At 44.8% G+C, this 24765-nt stretch overlaps 1 long non-coding RNA gene across 2 annotated transcripts; it reads right to left on the reverse strand.

The window, feature by feature from the left end:
- Positions 1-5329: 5329 nt before the first annotated feature.
- Positions 5330-23355, reverse strand: LOC146207056 (uncharacterized). 2 transcript variants are annotated; one of them, XR_014705180.1, is made up of 4 exons: positions 23241-23355; positions 22787-22891; positions 20770-20880; positions 5330-5710 (listed from the first exon to the last, which is right to left on the reverse strand). It is a non-coding gene; the product is annotated as an uncharacterized LOC146207056 (long non-coding RNA). The 2 variants fall into 2 exon arrangements; XR_014705148.1 differs by having other exon boundaries at positions 5334-5670.
- Between the last annotated feature and the right edge of the window lie 1410 nt (positions 23356-24765).

Below are 24765 nucleotides of genomic sequence, written 5' to 3' on the forward strand. Positions count from 1 at the left end.
TGCACTTATATGGGTGCTAATGAGTAAGTAGCCTCTATTTGAAGTCTACTTTATCTTGTTTCCACTAAGTATACATTTGACTGATCTAGCAGCCAATGCGTGGTACTGCTTTCTTTGATACACATCGCATAATTCAGCACTCTGCCTGAGATGAGCAGTGCACCTGCTGCTAATCATATTGCTGTAACGCATGTAGCTCAGCCAGAATGTTCTCCTCAGTTGAGCAAACCAACCGTTTTCTGGTCGGAGCATTTCATCAATTAAAATAATTAGTGGACAACACACTTTGAAACAAAATTATCTTTATTATTTCAATCAGTAAGCTACTATCATTTGCTTACCATGCATGAAACATTTTGTAGATTTTGAACTGTATACTCACCACAAGATGAGTTGAAACGGTTCTGACTGATAACAGCTACAAGTGAATGGCATCCATCCTTCCACCGGTGTTCTTGTGATCTGCAAAGAGCAAGGCTCCTGAAGTGAAAGCTGCATGGGCCACAATCTCCACATGAAGTCTTGTATCAAGGCATTTCTAGAACAAAAGAGTTTATTCTAGTAATGTCGATAGGCAGTCCATTGAAAGGTTTTACAGACACAGCTGCTTCTAGCCAAGGAGGAGCTTCAGTTTCTTGGGGTGTATTACCATTTTGTTTTTGTTCATGAACTTGCCGCAGAATACATATCTTTATCTGCCAACAGAACTTTTTTTTTATGTACTTTGTTCTTTTCAAGGCTGAAGCAGTACAAGAAAGATAAGGCTGCAAAATAGATTGATTCTTGTGGTAAAGTATGTGAAGTAAATGAAATAGGCTTCTGCCACAGCAAGAACCCTCCACCTAGTAAACAATCTATTTCACTCCGGCAATGTAGTGCAAAGAGCGACGTGTCAAAGAACGCGAACTAAAGAAAACTAAGCGCTGTTAAAGCTGATCACACCATCGATCACTTCAAATCTTGCGTGCACGTTTCTGTACGGTCCTGTCGTTTTTCAGAGAATAACTGGCACTTTTTACATCGGAAACAATAAATTACTTTCTTCCTGCCGATACATTCCGAACATGTTTTTAGTGCGCTCGCCCAAGTTCTGTACTTGCCCCCACGCATTGACATTATAAATGGCACTGAACCATTTTAACCTCGCAGAAGCCGCTGAAATCATTGTACTCTCCTAAGCTCGTTTCCGATGCACGGACATTTTTTAAATAGGAGCGAACTTACCAAGATTATGTGAATTGCGCGTATCGGTCGGTGGTCTCGGTTCGCCGACGTTGCAAGTGTACGACAACAATGTTTTAGCACAGCGTTTAAGGGTCTGGTTGCAGACTTATAAAAACTGGGAAAACATATGACAACCAAAGAGGAAATGTAACAGCATAATAACAGCGCATATTTCTGCCTCTAACGCCGTACGTTAAATGCTTCAAGCACGGCGCCATGAAGAAAAATGCAAAAGCGAATGCAGCGCCACTACTGGAAATTACAATTGCAACTTCATGCAAAATATTAGTAACAGAAAAAAGTTCCTTTCTGAATGACATCTAACGACATGACTTCAACATTTAGAACTGTATTCTTGATGAGAAAGCCGAGTATGTTGCATCCTAAAGAGAAGAAAAAAAAAAAATGATTGGTAAGTGCCGCCATCTGCACCGCTCGCAAATGCAGGTTCGGCGCCCTATTTGAAATAATTATTTTAAACGAGCGCATGTTTGCGCAGATAGACCTCGCAAGGGCCGCTTTGCTCCATCGAAGCATTTGACGCACGACATGTAGCAGTGATCGCAAGGCACATCCGTGCAGACCTGTGAGGAACCAGTGCAAATGTGAAGATGTTCCCTTGCTCCTTTTTCTTCTCGCAAGCAATATTCCAGGCACAAATAGAAGTGACTATGAAAATACTACTTTGCAGAGCCCAAAAGGAAGAATACACTGACGCTGAGCAGTCCCATTACGAATCCATCTGGATTGACATGTTGGAAAACAAGTGGCTGATTTGAGCCTGGCAGTTTTGTTGATGTGCTCAACTGACAGCAACTAGAGCACAACTCACCCTTGACGATTTTTTTTTTTTTTACTTTTTACAGTGACTCATGCTATACAGATATTTTATAAATGCACTAAACAAAGCGGCCCAAGCATACAAACAAGCGATAGTTTGTTTTGTCTCGCACTCTTATTTTTTCCTTCATGCATGAGCGCCCACACACTAGGAGGATGAAAATCCTGCAGGTTATGCACCTGTATGGATATGAACGAGGAATGACCAATGATGCAGCATTTGTCCAAACAAAGGCACATAATGCTCTTGAAGAGCCTATAGAAACTCTCAAATTGAAATAATCTTATACTACAATCCTTCTTTTTTTTCTGGATGAACACAACGCTTATAAAATATGTTCTGTAATGCAAGCACCTTTCCTGTCATCAGCAGGACATCCGCAGCTATGCATCTAAAACTTGCCGCCACTGTGGGGAAGCAATATGAAATGCAACAGTAAGATGCACTGCTTTGATCTAGCAATCTTTTTCCGCCTCAAATGAGAATTCAGTGTACTCACCACGTTTACAACTATTACAAGGTTCAGAAGGGTAGATACTTGGGCTTGTTGGTACATGATCGAAGGAAACAAAATGTAGCGCACCAAGACAAGGACAGAGAAAGAAGACACACACAGCGCTAACTTCCAACTAATGTTTATTCTAGGAAGAAAGCATGGTTTTATACCACCGCGTATCACATGCGCCAAAGAACATGCGCTAGCAAGTCATGTCACTCAGATACGCAATCTCCTTTGGCAACAACGCGACAGAAGGGTTACTAATACAATCATCTTTCAAAAGAGTAATCCATTCAGCTTCAACTATTTCACGCGTTAACCGGTTTTTGTGCACTTTTAAAACCATACTTTTTTTCAGGAGAGGAATACAATTGCAAACACGGCAATGAGCCGACAAACCTTTACCACACCTGTTACTGACATCCCGGCCATGCTCACGAAGCCTATCATTGAGGCATCTGCCCGTTTGACCAATATATTGCTTGCCACAGGATAGGGGTATTTGATAGACTACATTTTGGATGCAATTAACAAATTTTTCTTTATGTTTCTTTGTGCAGTCTATCACCTTCTTGGCTTCTGACGAAGTTTTAGTGCATAGCTGACTCAACTTATTCGGAGCCGAAAAAGCCACTCTAACTCCCGATCGCTGCGCAACTTTTTTCAGATTATGGGACAGCCTATGAATGTAAGGGATGACGGCAATTTTTTCTTTCTTACACGGGGCCTGTTGACTGACATCCGCTTTTTTCTGGCATACGTTCTTCAAAACGCCTTCGGCCACGGACACAAGAAGATGGGAAGGGTACCCGGCACATCCTAGATGCTTACACTGTTGTGAAAAGCTGTCATGCATGAGGTGCGGGCAAGATTTTTCACAACAGTGTAAGCGTCTAGGATGTGCCGGGTACCCTTCCCATCTTCTTGTGTCCGTGGCCGAAGGCGTTTTGAAGAACGTATGCCAGAAAAAAGCGGATGTCAGTCAACAGGCCCCGTGTAAGAAAGAAAAAATTGCCGTCATCCCTTACATTCATAGGCTGTCCCATAATCTGAAAAAAGTTGCGCAGCGATTGGGAGTTAGAGTGGCTTTTTCGGCTCCGAATAAGTTGAGTCAGCTATGCACTAAAACTTCGTCAGAAGCCAAGAAGGTGATAGACTGCACAAAGAAACATAAAGAAAAATTTGTTAATTGCATCCAAAATGTAGTCTATCAAATACCCCTATCCTGTGGCAAGCAATATATTGGTCAAACGGGCAGATGCCTCAATGATAGGCTTCGTGAGCATGGCCGGGATGTCAGTAACAGGTGTGGTAAAGGTTTGTCGGCTCATTGCCGTGTTTGCAATTGTATTCCTCTCCTGAAAAAAAGTATGGTTTTAAAAGTGCACAAAAACCGGTTAACGCGTGAAATAGTTGAAGCTGAATGGATTACTCTTTTGAAAGATGATTGTATTAGTAACCCTTCTGTCGCGTTGTTGCCAAAGGAGATTGCGTATCTGAGTGACATGACTTGCTAGCGCATGTTCTTTGGCGCATGTGATACGCGGTGGTATAAAACCATGCTTTCTTCCTAGAATAAACATTAGTTGGAAGTTAGCGCTGTGTGTGTCTTCTTTCTCTGTCCTTGTCTTGGTGCGCTACATTTTGTTCCCTTATTACAAGGTCCTTACTACCCATCCGGTTAGCCCCTGAATTTAAATCTCCAAAATGAGAGGGCATGTGCTGCACTTAACATATTTGCTAAATATGCACTCAGGCACAACAAAACACAGTGCCTTTCAGGTCTTGCAGACATGCGTTATGTTCATCTGTCAAGAAATGTCTAAATACTTGCGTGTCTAGTTAGAAACAAGCCCCTATTTCACAAAAACTGGAGGGACTAAAAAATGTTAGGAACTCACACAAGCCGCACAGTTTCATGCTTGCAGAATAGCAGCTATGTTCTTCTACCAAGCACATATATGACCAACTGCTTATTTCTGTTATCTGAAACTGCTTCCCCAACAAAATCTTGGCTCTTCAGTAAAACTTCCCATCATGTCAGAAAAGAAAGAAATGAAGCACCATACAACACTTCCTAGCTGCGCCATAGAACTGAGCAGTGTCCACTTTTATTTTTTTGGTAAAGTTGTTTTTCTTTTTTAGATACGAAATGGCTGTGCTATTCCAAGTTTGACATTGTGTCCACTCCTATCTTCGTCCAAGTTGGATCGATAGTATGTATAAATCGATAAATAAAAAATGAAGCTAGTGTGACTCGATGAAAATAATGCTCGGCACTTTCTGCACATAGGAAAGTACAAAACACTAGCCATGCAACAATGACTAGCATCTCACAAGTAGGTTTCCATGGATATTGTGTACGTTTTTATGTAGGGGTGTCTTGCACTTTTTTTTTTTAGGTGAAGAGGATGCGATAGTGTGCAACAGCAAAGAAAAAAAAATGGCAAGAGCATAGCCGAACAGGTTCCTCATCATCATCCTAACCAGCCTGACTACACCCACTGCAGGATAAAAGTCTCCTTTAATTCTCTTGTAAGGAGGAAGATGAGCATGCAGGAAGCTCAATGTCGGCAGCCACAGCCAGTTTGCTCAAAGTGGGAGACAAATCATCAAACTGCATGGGAGAAGTTCTAATTAGGCATTAACGCAGATGATGATGATGATGGTGCCATGGTCAGAGAGAAAGCCAAAACCTGAAATGGTGTCACAGCAGCACGACGTGAGAACAAATTCTATGGTACATAATGAGCTGTGAATGGTGGCCCTGGCCGTGCAGGCAGTCAAAGGCGAAAGACACTGCGCATTACGATGTGAGAAGCGAAAGATCAGATAATGTTGTCCACACTTTTATTAGCAAGTGCAGTTTCCTACACATCACAGATACAGTAGCACCAGTATCAACAAGGAACGGCCCTACATTTGTTGACGTATTCGCAGTTCTTGCCTCAGGCAGTAACTAGTTTTCCTGGGGCAGAGATGCAGCAAAGAAACCGAGTGGCATTATGAGGATGGAGGCGAGTAGGCAGGTGGTGAGTGGAGGTGTCAAAGTTGTCTGCAGGACAGACGTGGCCGGGGCTCAGGAGGCGCATAAAGTCAGGCACATCTGCAGGTGGCGACAATGACGCACAATGTGACCAGAAACTCTGCACGCATAACAAATAAGAAGGTTGTCATATATGCGCCAGGAGTCCACACAAAGAGGGGACAGTTACGTAGGAATGAAGGTGGCAGGCTACAGTGGAAGGCGGAACGGGATAAACATGTCTGACCAGATCTGACGTTGCCATACATGAGCGTTATTGCAGCAGGAACCTGCAGATGAATGAATGGCAGCACTTCAGTCACTTGCTCTCAAATCAGCCTGAAGGGTCATGGCCAGGCTAGATGGAGATCCCCAAATGTCCTCAATTAGGAGTAGCTGTTATATCACCTCCCCAATCGCAGTCTTTAAACTGGTCCAGCAGCAAGCTGCTGACGGAACTAAGCTGGAAAGTGATTCAAAGTGCACAGAAGGTGGCTGAACCAGAATGCGCTGCTTTGCTCCTGGCAAAGCATGAATATATTGGCAACAGTGATAGGGTTTAGGACAACTGCGTCAGCCTCAATGTTTTTGAGAATGTGCTTTATCTGATCCATCTCTGGCTGGAGACTTCTAGATGTGTACACAGGTTCACAATGTCTTCAGTATAACTGGTGAAGGATCCTTGCAGCTGGGTTTAGGCTCACAAGTACTGTTTGGAACACAGCTTTTGTATGCAAGGGCAGCCAAAGATCTAAGAAAAGGCGCGTTTAAAAGCAGACTAGGTGGTGAAGTTTGCTTTGCGGTTTCTGCTCTACAAACTGGCAATGCCTTTCACGTAAAACACCATGTCGTTCAGCTTCACAGCGTCGTCTCCCTGGTTGTGGACGCTTAACCGCTTGTAAGAGGTAAGCCAATCCTATGTATCTTGGTCATTGAACCCATTGAAAATGGCCGGGTCCCACTATCGACATCAAGGTCCCTACATACCTATCTTAATGTTTAGCCAGCTGTGGCGACCTAATCCTTGAAAACTTCATCTCATTCGCACACTTAATTTTCTGCTGCCCCTTGCTACACGAAGTCAAGAATGTAGCACAAAAATAAAGAACAATGGACGAAGAAGAACACATAAGGCGATTGACTAGTGCTGGTCAATCATTTTATATGTCCTTCTTCGTCCACTCTTTATTTTTGCGCTAAATTCTTGACTTCATGAATCATCAACTAGCCCGGCAGCAAGCTACACTTGGGAGGGAACGAATAAGGTTTGCCACATGAGGGACGGTGCACCAATTCAGGATCTCTGAACAGAACAGATACTCAGCTTAAAGGGCCACTGTCCGGGAAGGCCCTTTTAAGAAAAGGAGCCCAGTGTTTCGATCAGGTACCGGAGATAGTCTGTGCAAATATCTACAGCGACACGCGCGCCGCAAAGCATCGAAAATACAATTCAAAGCTCCCTCATGCTCTCCTTTGAGAAGCCAGCTTCACCGCTCCCTGCGCTGGCCCGACGGGCGCCGATAATGACGTACGTATCGGGAACGACGTCCATTGGTCCGTCTAGCTGACTGACGGGAGAAGGATGGGTGTCTACCGCTCGCAGCGCGCTTTTCCCTCGCCACGGCCAGACTGAATCCAGCAGCGCGCGCTCCCTCGACCGTTTTTTTTTTTTTGCGCTCGCGGAGAGCCACGCCCCACCTTCCGCCAAACGCGGAGGAGGAAGGGGAATTTGTATTGCGGAGGCTAGACGACCTCGGGCAGGAGAGTGAAAAACCTTTGCGAGGGAACGGAAGGAGAGAGGCAGGATAGAATCGGGTGATTGCGGTGGCTGTAACTGCGTTATTAGTTACTCTTTTCAAAAACATTTTGCGGCCTTGCGGTCCAGGGGCGAAGTCTCACAGTCACCGGGGAAGAAAAATATCAACGAGGTGATAGAAGGATGTTCGGGATATAACCAGCCTTTATAAATAGCATTCGTTGATTAGAATAAGCATTTGACTCAGTCGAAACGTCAGCAGTCATTGCCTAAGGGTGTATATGAGCCGTATGTGAAAGTATTGGAAGATATCAATAGTGGCCGAATAGCAACTATAGTCCTCCATAAAGAAAGTAATAAAATTCCCATAAGGAAAGGCACTAGGCAAGCAGACACGATCTCCCCAGTACTATTTGCCACTTGCTTAGAGGAAGTATTCAGAAACCTGGAGCGGGAACAATTATGAATAAGGGCTGATTTAATACTTGCCTTGTTAATTAACTCAGTGGACAAATTACAAAGAATGCTTAATGACCTAGGCAAGCAAAGCAAAAACATAGGCCTAAAAATTAATATGTGGAAGCCTACGGTAATGGTCAATAGCCTCGGATAAGAGCAGCAGTTTACAAAAATTCCGAGAGCACTGTGGAATCTACACTGCAGAAATGCGACAGCCTGAGTGTTGTTGGTGCACAAGGTGCATCACATTTGCTCTCATTATCATTACCAACTAATTGCATCGTCATTGTTAATTCCATCACTGTCATTATCACTAATTGCAGCATTATTGTTATCGCTACTATCATCCTCACTGTAGACAAGAAGAATTATGATGTGTTTCACGATTCCGGGCATGGCGCAGTAGGTTAAAGCGCTCGGCAGGGGATCCGAGGGATGGAGGTTCGATTCCCGGTGGAGATCGGACTTTCATTTTTCTAGATTTAAGGACGAAGTTTTCCGCGCAAAGGCATGCGGCCAAAGGAAAGAAGAAGAAGGAAGACTATAGGGCTGAACACAGCGCAGTGTTTGTCCCTATAGTCTTCCTTTTTTTTTTTTTTTTTCTTTGGCCACGTGCCTTTGCGCTGAAAACTATGTCCTTAAATATAGAATACCAACTAGCCCAACAACTTACTCTACTGAAGTTCATTTTCCTGATGACGTTACTTTCGGTTTTGGGTGATGATGTCATAGGATTGATAGCTTTGTCTGACCGGACGAACAAACGGCAACAGTATGAGCCGTTGAAGGCTTTCACCTTAATAGGTACACGGGTGGAAGCAGGCACGAGCATTTTGGAACAGCTCAGGGAGCAGTGGTAATGCCACTTTGGAGCAGTAAAACGAGTGTTTTGAAGCACTCGAATTATGCTTTGGAACATGTTTCTAGGGTCAAGCACTTTTAATAACTACAATTTTTTTTCTGATATACAAAAAAATCCAATTTGATCACTTTTTATTCAAGATTCAATGCTGTACTACCTATGCACGCATATCTCAACATGTAAAGATGTTTAAAGTAACACAGCTGACAAAGCTTTTGCCCATTCTGACTTGACAGCTTTAGACATGTCCACGCTCAAGCACCACCACTACCTTGGAATTAAAATAAACAAGCTGCACATCGCCACTTTTTGATTCCGCAGCTGTGCTGATAAATTCCTGGGCACTGCTCAGTAGTACCTTCAGGAAGGATAGATGGCACTGAAGGGTAGCCTTTTCTTCCTTAAGTTTCTTTACTTCATGGTTGTCTCCCAGTGACTCATGTTTTCTTTTAAATAACACTGGGGCTACACGTCAGCAACAGGCTTTCTATGCCTTTCCAACACTCTTGAAAGCATTTCTTGCAATTAACACCGTCCTGGCATCACCCCCATAATGCTTCAAGTATGCTTTTGTCTGATGTAGACTGGACAGGTTTGTTGTTAACGATTCTATAGTGAAGTACACACTCATTTTCACAGCAGAACTGTTGGAACAACTCGTGTAGTTCTTTGTAACCAGAAAAGTTTCCTCAACAGCTCGTGGTAGTCTGTGGCAATTGCTTTGCTCCTTGCCCTCACTTCTCTCACCACCGGCGATTCAAAAGGCTGGGAGAAGTTGCTGTCATGTGCACAAAACATTTTTCTCGCAATTAATTCCTCCCAGTCGTTTGTGACTCGTTTTAGAATAACTTGAGATCAAAATATTTCTTATGCTCGCTTTTCTAGTTTATTAAAATTTTATATGTGTTAGCTAGGCCCAGCCAAGGTGCATTGTACCTCCACCACTAGTGTGCTGCCATCGTTTAAACTATGACGACCCTTATAGACCAGAATACGGAGGGTAAATTGATCGCTGCCATATTGAGGGCGCTATAAGGCTACCTAGAGGTGCTGCAGCGAAATGACTGCTCTGCACTACCAAACGAGGTGGCCATGGCTATTCATAGCGCTTACGCCTTTACGTTTCTTTGAAGTTTTCACAACTTGCTGCTCACAAAATCGTCAAAATTGCATTTCTGCCTCATGGAAAGGCTGTTCTACACATCTCGCAATGGCAGAGGCAAGCACAGCGTCCACAAGTGGAGCGAGTGGTTCGGTTAAGTGCATGGTACCTTTCTATGCGAAAAATACTACGGTTGTGACTTTTCTTACCCTCGCGTGGTGTCTGCAAAAATTTGTTGCAGTCCGCACCGCACAAACAGGTGGCATGCCACAAGTGCTAGTAAACCTGATGTCTCCGTTTGCATTTCAGCAAGGAAGTGCCTTTTTTTTTTTTAACAGCCATGATAAGCAACGCCAACCAGTCACAAAAATAAGACCTTGATATCTCCTGTTTGGTTGATGTGCTGCTGATTCATTCTTCAACCCTGCTGGAAAGGAAAAAAAAACAAAAGAGACACCGGGGAATCATCACCAATGAGAAGCATTCGCTCGCAGTAGCGGCATGTGGTCTGTTTTGTGAGGTGTGGGCTGCGGCAGATTTTTTGCAGTCACCACGCAAAGGTAAAACATATAGCAGACTGCAAAGGTTTTGCTGGTACATGGGACATTACTTGGGGGTGCAAATCAAATCAGAAAAGTCACAGCCATAGCAAGCCTGCATGCAATGGTACCATGCGCTTATAGGAACCACTCACTTCACTTGTGGACACTGTACTTGCCTCTGCCCTCGCAAGATGTAAAGAATAGTCTTGCTGTGAGGCAGAAATTAACTTTTGACCATTTTATCAGCAACCAGTTGTGAAAACTTCAAAAAGAAACATAAAAGCGCAAGAGCTAGACACCCACGGCTGCCTCGTTTGACAACCCAGAGGCATAGTTTCGCTGCGGCAACTATAGATGGTGCTAGAACGCTTTCAAAATGGCAGTGTTCAATTTACCCTCCTTGTTCTGGTCTATAGACCTTTTCGAAAAGTGGTCGTGGGCGCTGCCATATTGAATACTGGGCTGTGCTGCTAGCATAAGAAAAGTTGAGAATTATCTCTCCCAAAGCCGCCCCACAGCCCAGTCAAACCGGTTTCGCCGAGGCTCGTGAAAAGGTCTATAGCACAACATGCCACTGCCCTGCTGCACTTCTCACAGTCACCTAACCAAATTGCATCGAACCGCATTTCTTGTACCTGGCGCAATTAATGGCCCAATACAATTAATGTTAAGCAAAAATCATGTTTCGCTAAATTTTATGGCAAAATACCAAGGCATCAAAACATCATGGCAAAACATCAAGTTTTGGAGTTTTGGAACAATATTGTGTTTTGGGGCAGGATGGCGCAGGCAAAGCAGTTTGGAGCAGAATAAAGCAAACGGAGTGAATGGAGCAGTACTTCCACCCTGCAGGTAACAAAGCTCTGGATGTTGTTGGCAAATGTGTCTGCTTAGGACAGGTAGCAACCGCAGATCCGGACCATGAAAGAGCGATAACTACAGGTTTTTCCCCCCGTATTTAATCCTAGTGCTAGTGCAAATAATCTGAGCGCTGACTGATATAATCTGCGTGCCATGTAATTTAATTCGAGTGCCAAGCATTTAATTAAAGCGCCAGCATATCTATTTCAAGCGCGAGCTCAAATAATGCCAGCGCCAACTAATTTAATTTGAGTGCCAAAGCAATTAATACAAGTGCCGGCAAATTTAATCCGTGTGCCAACCAATTTAATCCATATGTGGAAAATGAATGCAATAGAGGGCTCCAAAGCACGAAACATGAATTCCAGAAATAAATCAAAATTGAGATCATCTTTCAGACAATGCGCCGAATCAGCAAAGTGTCAACGTATAGGATAGCCTTCATCAGTATTATGACAAACATTGCCTTGATGCAAGTGTTTTAAACCTAATGTCTCCCAGAAAATAAAACTGCATTTTAAAGACGGCCGCTTCTGTGCTTTTACAAGCCTGTAGTTTCCTACGCTGCTACAATTACAGCCCAGGCAAATTAAGCACTGCTGTTTGGGTTAAAAGCTCTGCTGTACATAGTTTCAGCCACTTTGCCATGTCGGAGCCAGACTGAATGCAACGGCACGCGCTCTCTCTTTCCGTGGTAGTGGCCGTGTAAAATTGAGAAAGCGGCAAAATGAGATATGTTTCTCTGGCTCCATGTCTTCTCGCCTGAACCAACTCTGCTTTACACTAATCCTTCTTTTCTGCTAGTGGTGTTGAATCATTATTAGAAACACAAATACATTTCTGCACCGGTTGCCATTTCACAAAAACAGCAGGCTGTTGTGTGAAGGCCGAAATGCCATCAGCATGCAGATTCAGTGCATATGACAACCCATAATAAGCAGTGCTTAACCAGCCAATTAGAAGATGACAGTCATATTTATTCACTTGTCATGCGTCTAAACTAAAAGCTGCAAGAGGCGTGTCATAAACTGCAGTTTTTCAGCTGTGCGTGGTTCTTGGTTTTTGCAAGATACAAGAACAAAGCAAAATAGTGCATGCAGATGTGACGCTTAAGCGTCGCATGGTCTGCGAAGTGATCTCAATTTCGATTTATTTCTGGAATTCATGCTTCGTGCTTTAGAGCCCTCTACCGCATTTATTTTCCACATATGAATTAAATCCACTGGCGCTTGTATTATCTGCGTTGGCAGTCTGATTCAATTGTTTGGCGCTGTCATCATTCGAGTTGGTGTTCGGATTAAATAAACTGCTGCTTTTATTAAATGCTTGGCACTAAAATTAAATTACACGGTGCGCAGATTGTATCAGTTGGCGCTCACATTATTTCCGCTGGCACTAGGATTAAATTCAGAAGGAAAACCTGTAGAACAAGTCTAGGATGGAGCGCATTTGGCAAGTTCTTGCAGGCCATGACTAGCAGCTTACCGGTATACCTCAGGAAAACGGTAAACAACAGTTGCATCTTACGAGTACTTATCTATGGGGCTCAAATGTGAAGGCTAATTAAAGGGGTTATACTTAAGTTGAAGTAGATGCATAGAGCTGAGGAATGGAAAATGGTAAGTGTAGTCTAGAGATAGGAAGTATGCAGAGTGGGTCCAAGAAATCAACTCTAAATAATGGCATTCTAGTCGAAATCAAGAAGAAATGGTCACAAGCAGGACATGTATTGCGAAGAGAGGATAACCGATGGTCGCTAAGAGCAACAAATTGAATTCCAAGTGAAGGCAAGCGTGGCAGGGGGCGGCAGAAAGTCAGGTGGGTGGACGAGGTTAGTAAGTTTTCAGGGGTCAAGTGGGTGCAGCTAGCACAAGACCGGGTTAACTGAAGGATTATGAGAGAAGCCTTCATTCTGCAGCTAACGATGATAATGATGATGAGCTATGGACAAAGAAAAACCGTATGGCAACAAAGGGCTCCTTTAGCACATAAAAAAGTGAATTAAAAAAAAATCTTCCCACCAGTTGAACCAGACTTGCAATGACCTCATTAAAATGGCCAGTTTGCCGCCACTTTGAAATTAATGGCCGAGCAGTATAACTTTTGGGATCTGCACTCGCAAAATCAATACTGACATATACATTTCACTTGAGAAATCTGTCACCAACGGTGACACCAGCATTTCATCTCTCCTCTTGAGTATACTCGTAACTCCCTGCCACTAAAAAGAAATATTGCTGACAAGTCGTATTGTCTACGAAGAGGCTTCACAAATTCATAAAACATTTAGCGTAAATATATGTGCGGCTCCAACGCCTCAATTCGTCTTTTAATTAAACTGCACGTGCTCTTTTCTCTCTGTCTGAGCACGTGGAGGGGCAGCTGAACTGTGCATGTGCAAAGGTTACCGCGGCGCGAGACTTGTGCTTGACGCGGCAGAAAGTGTAGATGAAGGGACAGAATGGAAGAATCGGGGGAGTCTGGCGGGAGCCCTGCTTGGGGAGCGATCACGTTGTTAGCTGTTGGCGAGCAGCCCGAAGCATCCTGATGTAATGGACTGTGGAGCAGAGCAATACCAGGATGAAGACGGAAGCGATGCCTCCTGAGCTGGGTTTTTTTCTTGAGTTGCAGCCAGACGAGGAGCAATGTATTTTGTACTGCTCGGAGCCCCTTTTGCCATGTCACATAGGCCATCTTCACACCCCACTATGTTTTGTCTTGCCATGTAAAAGCACTGGCCTCTTACTTTTGTAGCAAAGCATAGTCCTGTCACGAGCCTCGACCACATGCTTCGCATTGCAGTGGCGTGCAGTGTTGTATCTTTGCAAAGTGCTTCTCTGCTGACCCGGAAATAAACTGGCATTTTTATCATCATCATCAGCCAGACTATACCCACTGCAGGGTGAAGGCCTCTCTGATATTTCACCAATTGGTATTTTGGAGCAAAATGGAATTCATGTGAATTTGTGACTAGTAGTCGGGCGAGGCCCTGACTCGCGGACCCATTCTTTAGAAGGCGGGGCCTTCATATTAAACTACAAATAGATTAGGTATTTTTAGACCTGCATCATTATCATCACCACGTCGCTTTGTTGCTTCAGCAGCGAGTCATGGCGAGTCAGTGTGCCAGGTTCATCCATGCTATGATAGATGAAAGAATTCAGAAAATGTTGATGAATTCTGAATCAACAGTTCCTGAATTCCTGACCAAACCAAACCGAATTCTGAATCAGGTGAAAGTAACACAGATGAAAAAAGAACCTGGAAGGAAGTGAGGAGCAGTCACAAAAAAAAAACTTGGCAGTGAAAGGGTTAATAATAGTGCGCTCTTTGTGATTAGGGTCATCGGCTCTACCTCGTCCATCCATCCCAGAGGTCTTTCATCCTGCCATTTTCCATTCACTTCACGACATCTGCCATCTCAGCATCAGAGCCACATAGTGCCTCATTACCCAGCGGTACGTCTGGCCAAACATTAGACGTTCGCCAGTGGGCCCGCTTGTGTTTTGCTTGCCAGTCCGTCAAAATGACTCACTATACAAAGACTCCTCCCCAGTCTTTCCTGCCATCTGGTTGTTGCTTTGACCACGTTCACCTTGACTTGGTTGGACCACCACCTCCATCTAATGGCTGCCGGCACATTCTGATGATGACTGACCGCTTCACTCGTTAGCTCGAAGCAGTGCCCACTCTGGACATTACTGCGCAAACAGTTGCCAAAGCCTTCGTTTCAGCATGGATTTCCCACTTTGGCTGTTACCACGGATCGTGGCCGCCAGTTTGAATGCATCCTCTTCACTTCCCTTAGCAGTCTGCTCGGCACTAAACACTGCCGCACCACAGCATACCATCCTTGTGCTAACGGCATGGTTGAGAAGCTCCATCGTCAGCTCAAGACTGCCCTCATTGCTCGCCTAGATCGCAAGCACTGGGCTGGTCACCTTCCTATGGTGTTTCTTGGCCTACGCACCGTTTTTCGTCGCGACCTTGGCTGTTTGGTGGCCGAAGTCATCTCGGAGACTTGTTCGTTCCTTCGGCTTCCTCGTCCCAGCCCCTGCAGTACCTTTAACGCCTTTGGGACTGCATTCAACACCTAAACCCAGTCCCACATCTATCATCTGACCGTCAGATCTTTGTGCACCTAGATCTTGCGTCCTCGAGGCATGTTTTTCTAAGGCGAGACACTGTAAAGGCGCCTCTTAGCCCCCCCTATGATGGCCCGTACCATGTCCTCAACAAGACTACAAAGTCGGCGACTATCCTGCTGGATGGTCGTGAAAGGTAGTCTCCCTGGATCGCCTTAAACCCAAATATATGGAGACACCTCCCCAGGAGCTCCCCTCGGATGTTGCTGGCTTATCTGTCGACATGCCTGCCGCTGAGGCACCCTCATCCCTGCCCCGTTGGCTAGTACATTTCGCCGCTCCGTTTGGTCGGGGGGCCCTGTAGTGCACAGCGCCGCTGTAAAGCGGAGGCGCTAAGATCGGCGTTCACAGCCAGCAAGCACGGCACAGGCTGCTCGGTTCGAGAAGCCTGCCACGCTGGTCCTCTTGTTCTGGTGCTCCGCTGCAACGCCGTAAATTCCTTACATGCTCTTCACTGCAGGACACTTCCTGCCGGCTGCAAATATACACAGAACCAGCACTCCACTGCTTCAATACAATGCTGCTTTAGGCTTGGGCACTACCAGCTTCGACAATAAAGGAATCTGCTGAAGGCCACGGACACAAAGAAAAATTTAAATGAAGCTGTAGTACAGCAGAAGGATCAGAATTCCCCGCAAAGTAATTTGAGATGCGGATCAAAAAGCTGCAAAGAAGACTGTTCTTTGCCCGCAGCTGCGAGGAGGGCTATCAAATGCAGGTGCCATATTCGGTTTGAAGTCGAGCACAGAGACTGGCATTCAACAAAAACAGTATGGAGCTCCTATCGGGATGGAGTCTGATGCCGATTTACGACCTACGGGAAGTCGGCGCAGCCGTGGGCGAGCAGCGCACCACGGGCGTACTGGCGGCCCATGACCGGTAAGCGAGCCATGATAATTCGCCCCCTTATGTTTCCTCGTGACTGCGGCGACGGGGATTTCAACAGAACGAGTCGGATGTACGGCCTGCATGCGGGGCCCTTTCGGCATAGAGGGTGGCCTGCCTCACTTTGGCAGCGGCACCAGGAGCAGTCCCGACCTAAGTCCTGACCCCTGCCCTGATTCCTGTATTACATGGGCCTGCTGAAGGACCAGCCGTGCGACTCCCAAGGGGAAAACGGCACCCAGGTGGAGGTCATGATTAAGGGAGGAGGGTGTGGGAATTTAAGATTACCCACGCTTGCACGACACGGCTCTGTCTGCCTCACGGGGATACCTCATCTCTTTCCTTCCCCTGAAGCAGTGGCGGAGAGGGCAGGGGCGAGAGACCTGGCGTAGCGTGCCGGGCGGCCCCTCCTTCCCCCTACCCTCTAATATCGATGCACAGCATCTCATCGGGGGGGGGGGAGACGACGCCGCGACGCCAGAGCCCGCGGATGCTGCTATGACCAAGGATAAAAATTGGGCACACCCAATAAACAGCCCAGCCCGGTGGCTCTGCCTCAGTGTTCCGTTCTTCCCTGCCACGGATGTGGTCAGAGCTAGCGGCGGGGCGTTCCGTTCTGAGCACAGAGCCCGAGTCCCGTGAGAACCCCCACAAGGTGTTGTTACATGTCTCCTTGACGTCAGCTCCAGCATCCATTGCAGTGAAGAGCAAGCACAGAGCAACGCCAGGGTTCAAAGCGATCGCTGAATGGAAATGTTTTTTTTTTTCATCTAAAGCACAAATTAGATTAAGCTCTAAAAAATAAATGCCATTGAATGGTACTGTGTCATGCAATATATATATATATATATATATATATATATATATATATATATATATATATATATATATATATATATATATATATATATATATTACCCCGCACCTCCACCAAGTGTTAAGTGGGGATCCAGGCACTGGTAGCGGGCACTGGTAGCGAGAAGAACCGGAGCGGTGGTGGCTTAACTTTTGAGTCAGCTGGTCCGCAAAAGCACTTCCTCTTCCTCCTTCTCGGCTATCTGTCCGCTTAATCAGAACTTCTTCTTTACAGTGCCCAAAGCTGACAGTGCCCAGGCCTAAAGCACCATTGCACTCAAGCAGTGGACTGCTAGTTCGCAGCCAGCAGAAAGTGGGCTGCTGCGATGAGCAGGCACAGAGCAACACCGTGGTTGCCTGCAAAGGCTCAACTTGAGAAATTATTTTCTCACTTAAAAGCACCCTGAATTAACTTTCAGTATTAAATGGCAATGAATGGCTCTGTGCAAACTAGTATTTTTCATATCTTTAATAGGGCCACTTCATTACATAACTGACGGAGGAATAAACCTCAAACCTCAATAAGGTAATTTTCTCTGATTTAGAATACTTTTGCAGGTGCACCTTACATTGTTTGATCTCTTTTATAATGTTTTCGCAGGTGCAGCTTAAGTTGTTTGATCTCTTTTATAGGTTTTTTGTCTTCTAAAAAAGTTGGAGAAATAGATTGAGTACTATAATAGTAATAATTGGTTTACAGGAAAGGAAAAGTTTTCCCGTGGACACCTGAATCACGCTACAAGGGACGGAAGATGGGAGCGAAAGCGGAAAGAGAGAGGCCCCATAGTGGAGGGCTACGGAGTAATTTTGACCACCTGGGGATCTTTAACATGCATTGACATCGCACAGCACACAGATGCCTCTCCGCTTTGCATCCATCGAAACGCAGCTGCCGGCAGTCAGATTCGAACCCAGGCACTCTAGTCTAGTGCCTAGACCATAAGAATATAAAATTTGACAAACATTTCAAAATTTCAGCTTTTTGTACCATATTTTATGATTTATATTTGAACAAATATAAGGCAGAGTTTGTTTATTTCCTGCACATCAAAAGAACAATGCATTTTATTAATATGAAAATTTTTGTTTATAGTGATGCATCAAAAAGTTAATTTTTTTTACAAATTTATCTGTGTGACTAGGTTTTGCTATTACTTGCAAGCTTAAAGGAGTATAGACCACCTTCACTCTGGCTACGTCATGAAGATGCGGTGGCGCTGTCGTAATTACAGACTTTCGCGTGGTAGGAAAAACGATGCTTCAGTTGCTTTCGCCTATTGTGATTGTGCGATGGTTTGCTGCAGCCGAAAAAATAGAAAACAAAGCACCATGCTGACTAGTTGCATCACCGTGGCATGTGCTGGAAGGCAAAGAACGCAAAGTTTAGTAAGCTTGCACAGGTTTCTTATGGGCGAAGGTCGCCGTAAACAGTGGGCCATCGCAGTGTGGCGCAAAGGCTGGATACCGACACCTTTACGCCAGAGCGGTTATGGGCTCAAAGGCCATGAATAACTCGAGTTTGGCCTTCTTTATGACGCGTAATGGTATTTTGTGAGTGCACGTAAAATGTTGACGAGGCAGCCAGTATATTAATGCGTAGACCTGTTTATAATGTAAGCAATTCCTGAAGCAAATTTTTTTTTCACTTTCTAGTTGTATGTATTATGTGCATAGTGAGCTGCTGCGCATGCGATCAGTATTGCACTCCTCCGTGGTTATATTGTATGGCTAACATTAGCTTTGTTCACCTCAAATTATTTTAAATTTTGTGATGAAATGTGCGTGTGCTGACAGCCACTGATTTGCTCAATTGGAGATGAATTTTATTATACCGAGGGGTTTGAGTGGTATTCACTGCAGCTAATTTTGAATGCGAGTTGTGGGGTTGAGCGTCCCGAGTGACATATGGGCCCCTGTTTCAGATTTTGAGGATCTTTACATCAACTACGTACTGCATGGCACACTGTCGCATTCAGAGTTTATCCTACATAGAAACGTGGTCACGGCGGCCTGGACTGAACTGGGTAGCCCTAACTACGGAACCTGCATGTGGACGCTGCAGCTTGTAATGCAAGCTAAAAGCTTGAATACCCATGAAGAAATTATAAACGCTGACACCAATAACCTCTCACGAACTCAACAGATAGGCATGCAGCGTGGTGATTTAAAGAAATAATGCAAGGATAAGCAAACCTGTACGGTGCCAAGGCACAATGCCCTTGCTACTGTTGCCATGCTTACCAACAACGCTCATTTGGTGCTCGGTATGAAGAATCATCCGAGAATGCAATGATGTTTTGAGCGGAATACTTCCTACCTGGTTTGTGTGTGCTGTTTACGAGCGAGAAAAATCACATTCCACTTACCCGACTGAAAGTTGTTGTATGCACCCAAAGCTTTACAATTCTCGACGCATTCTGCGGCTAATGTGCTGGGCAAATAGCAAATAGATATCAATCAACGCTACTCATTTTCAAGGCAGCAACAACTTCGCTCGTGCGCTTTGAACCCGCTCTTGGTCTGGTACGGTGTGCAGGACAAGGCGATGCATGCTGTGTACGTGAAGTTTTTCCAAGTATTGCTTTTGTACTCACACAGCGCGTGGGTATTTTATCTGCCAAAAAGGTGCCTGCATATCACAATAACACGCTCTTGGCAAGTATGGCCACAGCAGTGGGGTGGCACCACAGTGCCGCTCCCGTGCTTTCCGCCTGCTCTGGGGCCATAGACGACTGCCACGCCACTTTGATTGCTTTGTTTGTTTTAAACATGGCGGAGACCTATAGACACCTAATGTTTGGGTTCGTGTTTAATTAGCTGTAATGATGTGCAAGGTATCACTGTACAGAAAGCACCAGGTGATATCCACCTATGACCGCTAAACAATTTATCATTGAATTTCTTTCCTCATCCGTTTCGGTTTCAAAAGCTGTGTGATGGCTGTGACGCCAAAGTTAAGTCTAGGTGACGTGACGGGTGAAAAAAAATTGTGATATCCTGTGATGTTTAAATTCACTGCAACGCTGAAGCCAGCCTGCCTCAAGAACAGGAATCGCAACAATTGAAGAGCTGGAGATTATACTGCGGCTTTTTCATGCTGTGCATGGCTTGGACTTGATTGTGATGTCACAGCCATTTCTCAGCTGTTGAAACCGAAATTAGGGAGAAAAGAAAATTGAACTGAAAATTATTTAGCAGTCGTAGGCAAAAACCACTTGGCGATCCGTATACAGGAATGTCTTACAAAAATGCCACCAAAATTTGGCGTCTATACTCCTTTAAGATGGTGGTCACGGGCAGAAAATATTTTTTCGCCAAAAACAAGCTGGGATAATATTCCTCATAGCAATACAATTTGCTATGATTTTTTAAAAAGAAATTGAGGATGGTCAAGCCCACAACCTGTATCAGTTGGTGCGGAATGAAACCAGCACTTTTACCTTAGCCGATCATGCTAGCCATAACAGCCTAGCATTATCCTTGATGCATTAGCATGACAGGAAAAAAAAAAAAAAACAGTGGTAGCATACCATATATACACCATTACAAAATCGAAGAACTTGAAGGTAAGCTGTCTAAAAATTGTAAAAACATTTTTTTTTTGTGTGGAACTGCAGCAGCATCACACTTTGTACCAAAAAAAATTGCCTTGACAAGCACTAGACCATATATATGCTGGTCTGCAAATATGAAACGCCTTTGCCCACACGTACCAGCCACAGCTATCCGATGGAAACTAAGGCACAATCAAAAGCACAGAAGAAAGCCCCAGGTTGCCTCCAAAGGATCCTGTTTCAGCACACGCACCAAAGACAGGGAAGGACCTGGAAATCAGAACAATGCAATAAATGCCCACTCCTGGGAAAGGTAAGATGTGAAGGATTTTGTTACAACACAGAAAGTATAATGAATGAAAGTATGAATTCCGCAATTCATGGCAGTTGGTTGTGTCTACTATCTTTGCAAACATTTGTCGTCACTTCGAGCAAAGGATCCATTTCTCGTTCCTAATTCTGAGGCAGTTGCTGATTTGCACCAAAATGAGAGCTTGGTATACAGTGCTGGTTTTAGCGTAGATGTGGTTGATTTGTGTAATCTCTTCCACACTCATCCAGTATGTTCAGCAATGTATTACGGAGGACAATGATGAATGCTGGTTCCAAAATGAGTGTGGAACCTTAACCGGATCCTTTTTGGAAATGTTATCTTACTACCTGAGTAACACGTTTGTTGAGTGAGATGGTCGACTTTATACGCAAAAATCTGGTGTGTGCATAGGTGCCAAGGTAGCTCCCATCCTCAGCGACATTTATCTAAGCAGGGTTGATATGAAAGTTGAGAATGATTTAGCCAGTTGTTGCATGCACATTTTCCGTTTCGTGGAGGATTTTCTGGTGCTAGCTAGCTCTGTGAATCCTGAATTTGTGTCAAATGTTCTTGATGTTTTTGCACGTAATGGGTCGGGACTAAGGCTCAAGCATGAAGTCCCCCAAGAAACAGCCTTACAATTTCTCGATTTAATGTTGTCTTTCCAACCCCACCATGTCTGTTGGCAGTATTCACCTAAGAGTGAAAAGCCCCTTCTGAATTACAGGTCCTTTCATTCAAAGCTCGTAAAAAGTAGTATTGTTACGGGATGCTTAGGCATGGCAGTGAAGAAATCTTGTCATCATAAAATGATGTCCAGTCTCTTAACTCAGGCGGACAAATGCAGGGAAGCTGGTTTCCTGAACTCAGTTCTCGTCTCGAATGCAGACAAAGTCCTCTGCACGCTAAAATTGTTTTAAGCATGTGAGGGCGGGAAAGGTGTTCGGAGGAAGGAAGAAGAAAGGTATGTAGTAGTCATGCCATATGTACACACGCTGTTGCACCGAATTAAAAGTGTAGGAAGCAAGCATAATGTAAACGTTCTGTTTCCTTCTCCTAACAAACTAGAAAGAGTGGGAGCCGCGGTTCAAAGAATGCACGAGGGGGCAGAAGAAATGTGTGCAACATAAATCATGAAAATAGATATGTTCCTTGTAAGACTGGCATAGTATATCAAATCCCTCTGGCCTTACCTACATAGGCCAGACTGTGCAATGCATTAAAGTGCGGCTCATGGAGCACGCTAATTCGCTGAAAAAGAAAGAAGCTAACCTAGCAAAGCACTGATCCATGTGCGAATGCACGTCATTTTTTGATGACAGTGATGTTTTGTTCGTTCATTCTTACCAGTGCACTAGAGAAGCTTTTCACATCAGAAAAAGTAAAGGGAGCGTGAGTACGCCTTTTGTCACATTATCTCCTCGGGAAATGAATATGCTGCACAGTGGGCCGATGCACTCGTGCTTTTAAATGCTTTTTTTTTTTCTTTTTACCAAAACTTGAGGTCGTTGACGTTGCGCATGTGCGCTGTTTCTCTGTGTGCGTATATATGATGTGATTCTTCCCAATAAAAAAAAAATCAGCTGTAAGTTCAGCGCTATTCGTGTGTCTCGTTTCGTTTATTTCTTGGTCTCTGTATTTTTTTCGCTGTTGGGCCACAATTAATTTCGATACTCCCCCGCTTTTTATTGCTTTGGCTGTGGCGGTGCTGATCGAAATTCATGCCCTGGCCACATCAAAGTCATGCTGTGGACTATCTTCATAAATAAGGTGAGTTTGATTACATATATCAGCACCCTTGTGGAGCAACCGGTTTTTGCCAGCACATATTTTTACAAGCGGGTGCACTCAAGTGCTACTCACCTTTTCATGAGGCACAAGGCATACCATCGGGAGAGGCCATGAGCAGAAGCTGCGACGAAGCCAAGATCTCACAATCGCCGTGCATCAAGATTATTTCGGTACATACTGAAAGGAAACAGAAATGGTTGCTCTTGCTGGGACAGGGCTAGCCGGGGCCAAACGGAGGCGTATTCGAAAATGAACTACAAAAGGAAAGCCCTTTCGTGCGAGCCGCCGGGACTACTTTTAAGCGCACGAAAAAGGGCTCCTTAGTTCCTCTACACTTCACTTGAAGTCACTGATAAATAGACTCATAGCAAGATTACAAAAAAATAATTGAGATCGCTAAACAATAGAGCGTCGATGCAGAAAAAAAATTCCAAACAATTTGTAACGAGAGGGCAGCGGTGCAATGGGTTGGCGAGGCAAGTACGGAATGCAACACGTGCTTTGCGCTGTATTTCGCAGTACTCACGAAAGTTTGGAGAAAGCAGCAGGGATGCGTGCCACCCAATCTAATTTGCAGAATCCATTCCAGTCCGGTCATTTTGAAACAACGCGGCGCGAACAAGCCTCCCGCTTGCTTGTACCCACGACCTACTAAAGGAAGAAAAAAAAAAAAAAAAAAAAGGGCGGCGATAAAAAAAAAGCGTCTGGGTTCGAGAGTACACGCAAGCAAAAAACAACAATAGGCAATTTGTTACGTCACATCCGCCAGATTACAAACAAATCCTCCTCGCCTACCTTCTTTCTTTTCGCGCATGCGCAGCTTATCAAGATCGCGCGGTGGCGACCGGCAGGTGCCTTCCCCTGGCGGCGCCATATTGTCTTTCTGATTGGCTCTGAAAAGAGTCACGTGCTTCAAACTTGTGGCGCGAAACCACCAGTTGAGGCAAGCACTTTTAGCGGTTACGTCAAAATGACGTAGCCGTGAAAATTGATTTCAACCGGAGCTATTCTTGTTGCCTGGATGACAAATACGAATGATTTTGGAGTGGAAGCAAAGTTATTGATGGTGGTTTGGAGAACACTTACGCTCGATTAACCAATGTGATGAAAATAATGGCATACTGGGAAGGAGCGGATGCTCAAATTTGATTGGCTGGAGCTATGTCACATGAAACACGTGATACGCAAGCATATTTAGGTTACGTCAAATTGACGCGTCATGACGTAACTGATGAGCCGCCATTACCGAAAATGCTGACGTTTGGCCGCCATAATTTCGCCGAGTGGCGAGGTGCCCGAATTATGCTAATGAGACTATGGCGACAGGCAAGCTGATTTATGCAGCCGTTAGCCTACCGTAGTTTCTTAGCTTGTTATTAAAAGTAAAAGGATAACTTTATATACACCTTGTATGGCTTTTTAAACGGAATAGAAAGGCAAATTATGAGCGCGTATGAAATAAAGGACGTTTGAGACAATCTCTAATGGGGGCAGAAGCGTGCGGCCGCGTGACGGCGCTAACTGCTTTCTTATTTCAAACCCTTTCTTCCCATGGTAAGAAATTATTGGTCTGCGCGGTTATAATAACCCAGCAATGGCGGCGGCCATGGAGGGAGGTACGCTTACGAGTGGTCTTCGTGCCGTTCGTCGTCTGCAAGTAGTGATCGAGGATTTGCTGCAGCACAGCAATGCTGTCAAATTGTCTTGAAAGATAGCTCGTCAGTACAGTCAGATCTGAGGAGTGTAGTGTGGCGGCTTTGCAAGCTCCGAGGCGAGAATTGCCCTGCGCTCGGAGTGTTGAGCTACTGGTGTTTCGGGTGGAATCGGCAGTGGTGAACGCCTCTGATGTAGGATGGCACGAAATGTATTCGTTCGGCCGAGCAACGAGCTCCTGGAATGTGTCGGGCTTCTCGATGGGTGTCGACCATCAAGGCAACGCAGTCAATCTGCTGGAAATGCTGCAGCACGTCGAGCATCACAGAGGTAAGCGCAATAGGAAAACCTGCAAAGGTGACTGTTCATACAGCGTCATTCGCATTCAAGTTGTACAC

Source organism: Amblyomma maculatum, chromosome 1, assembly GCF_055883805.1.
Source record: "Amblyomma maculatum isolate TAMU_Amacu chromosome 1, ASM5588380v1, whole genome shotgun sequence".
NCBI lineage: Eukaryota > Metazoa > Arthropoda > Arachnida > Ixodida > Ixodidae > Amblyomma > Amblyomma maculatum.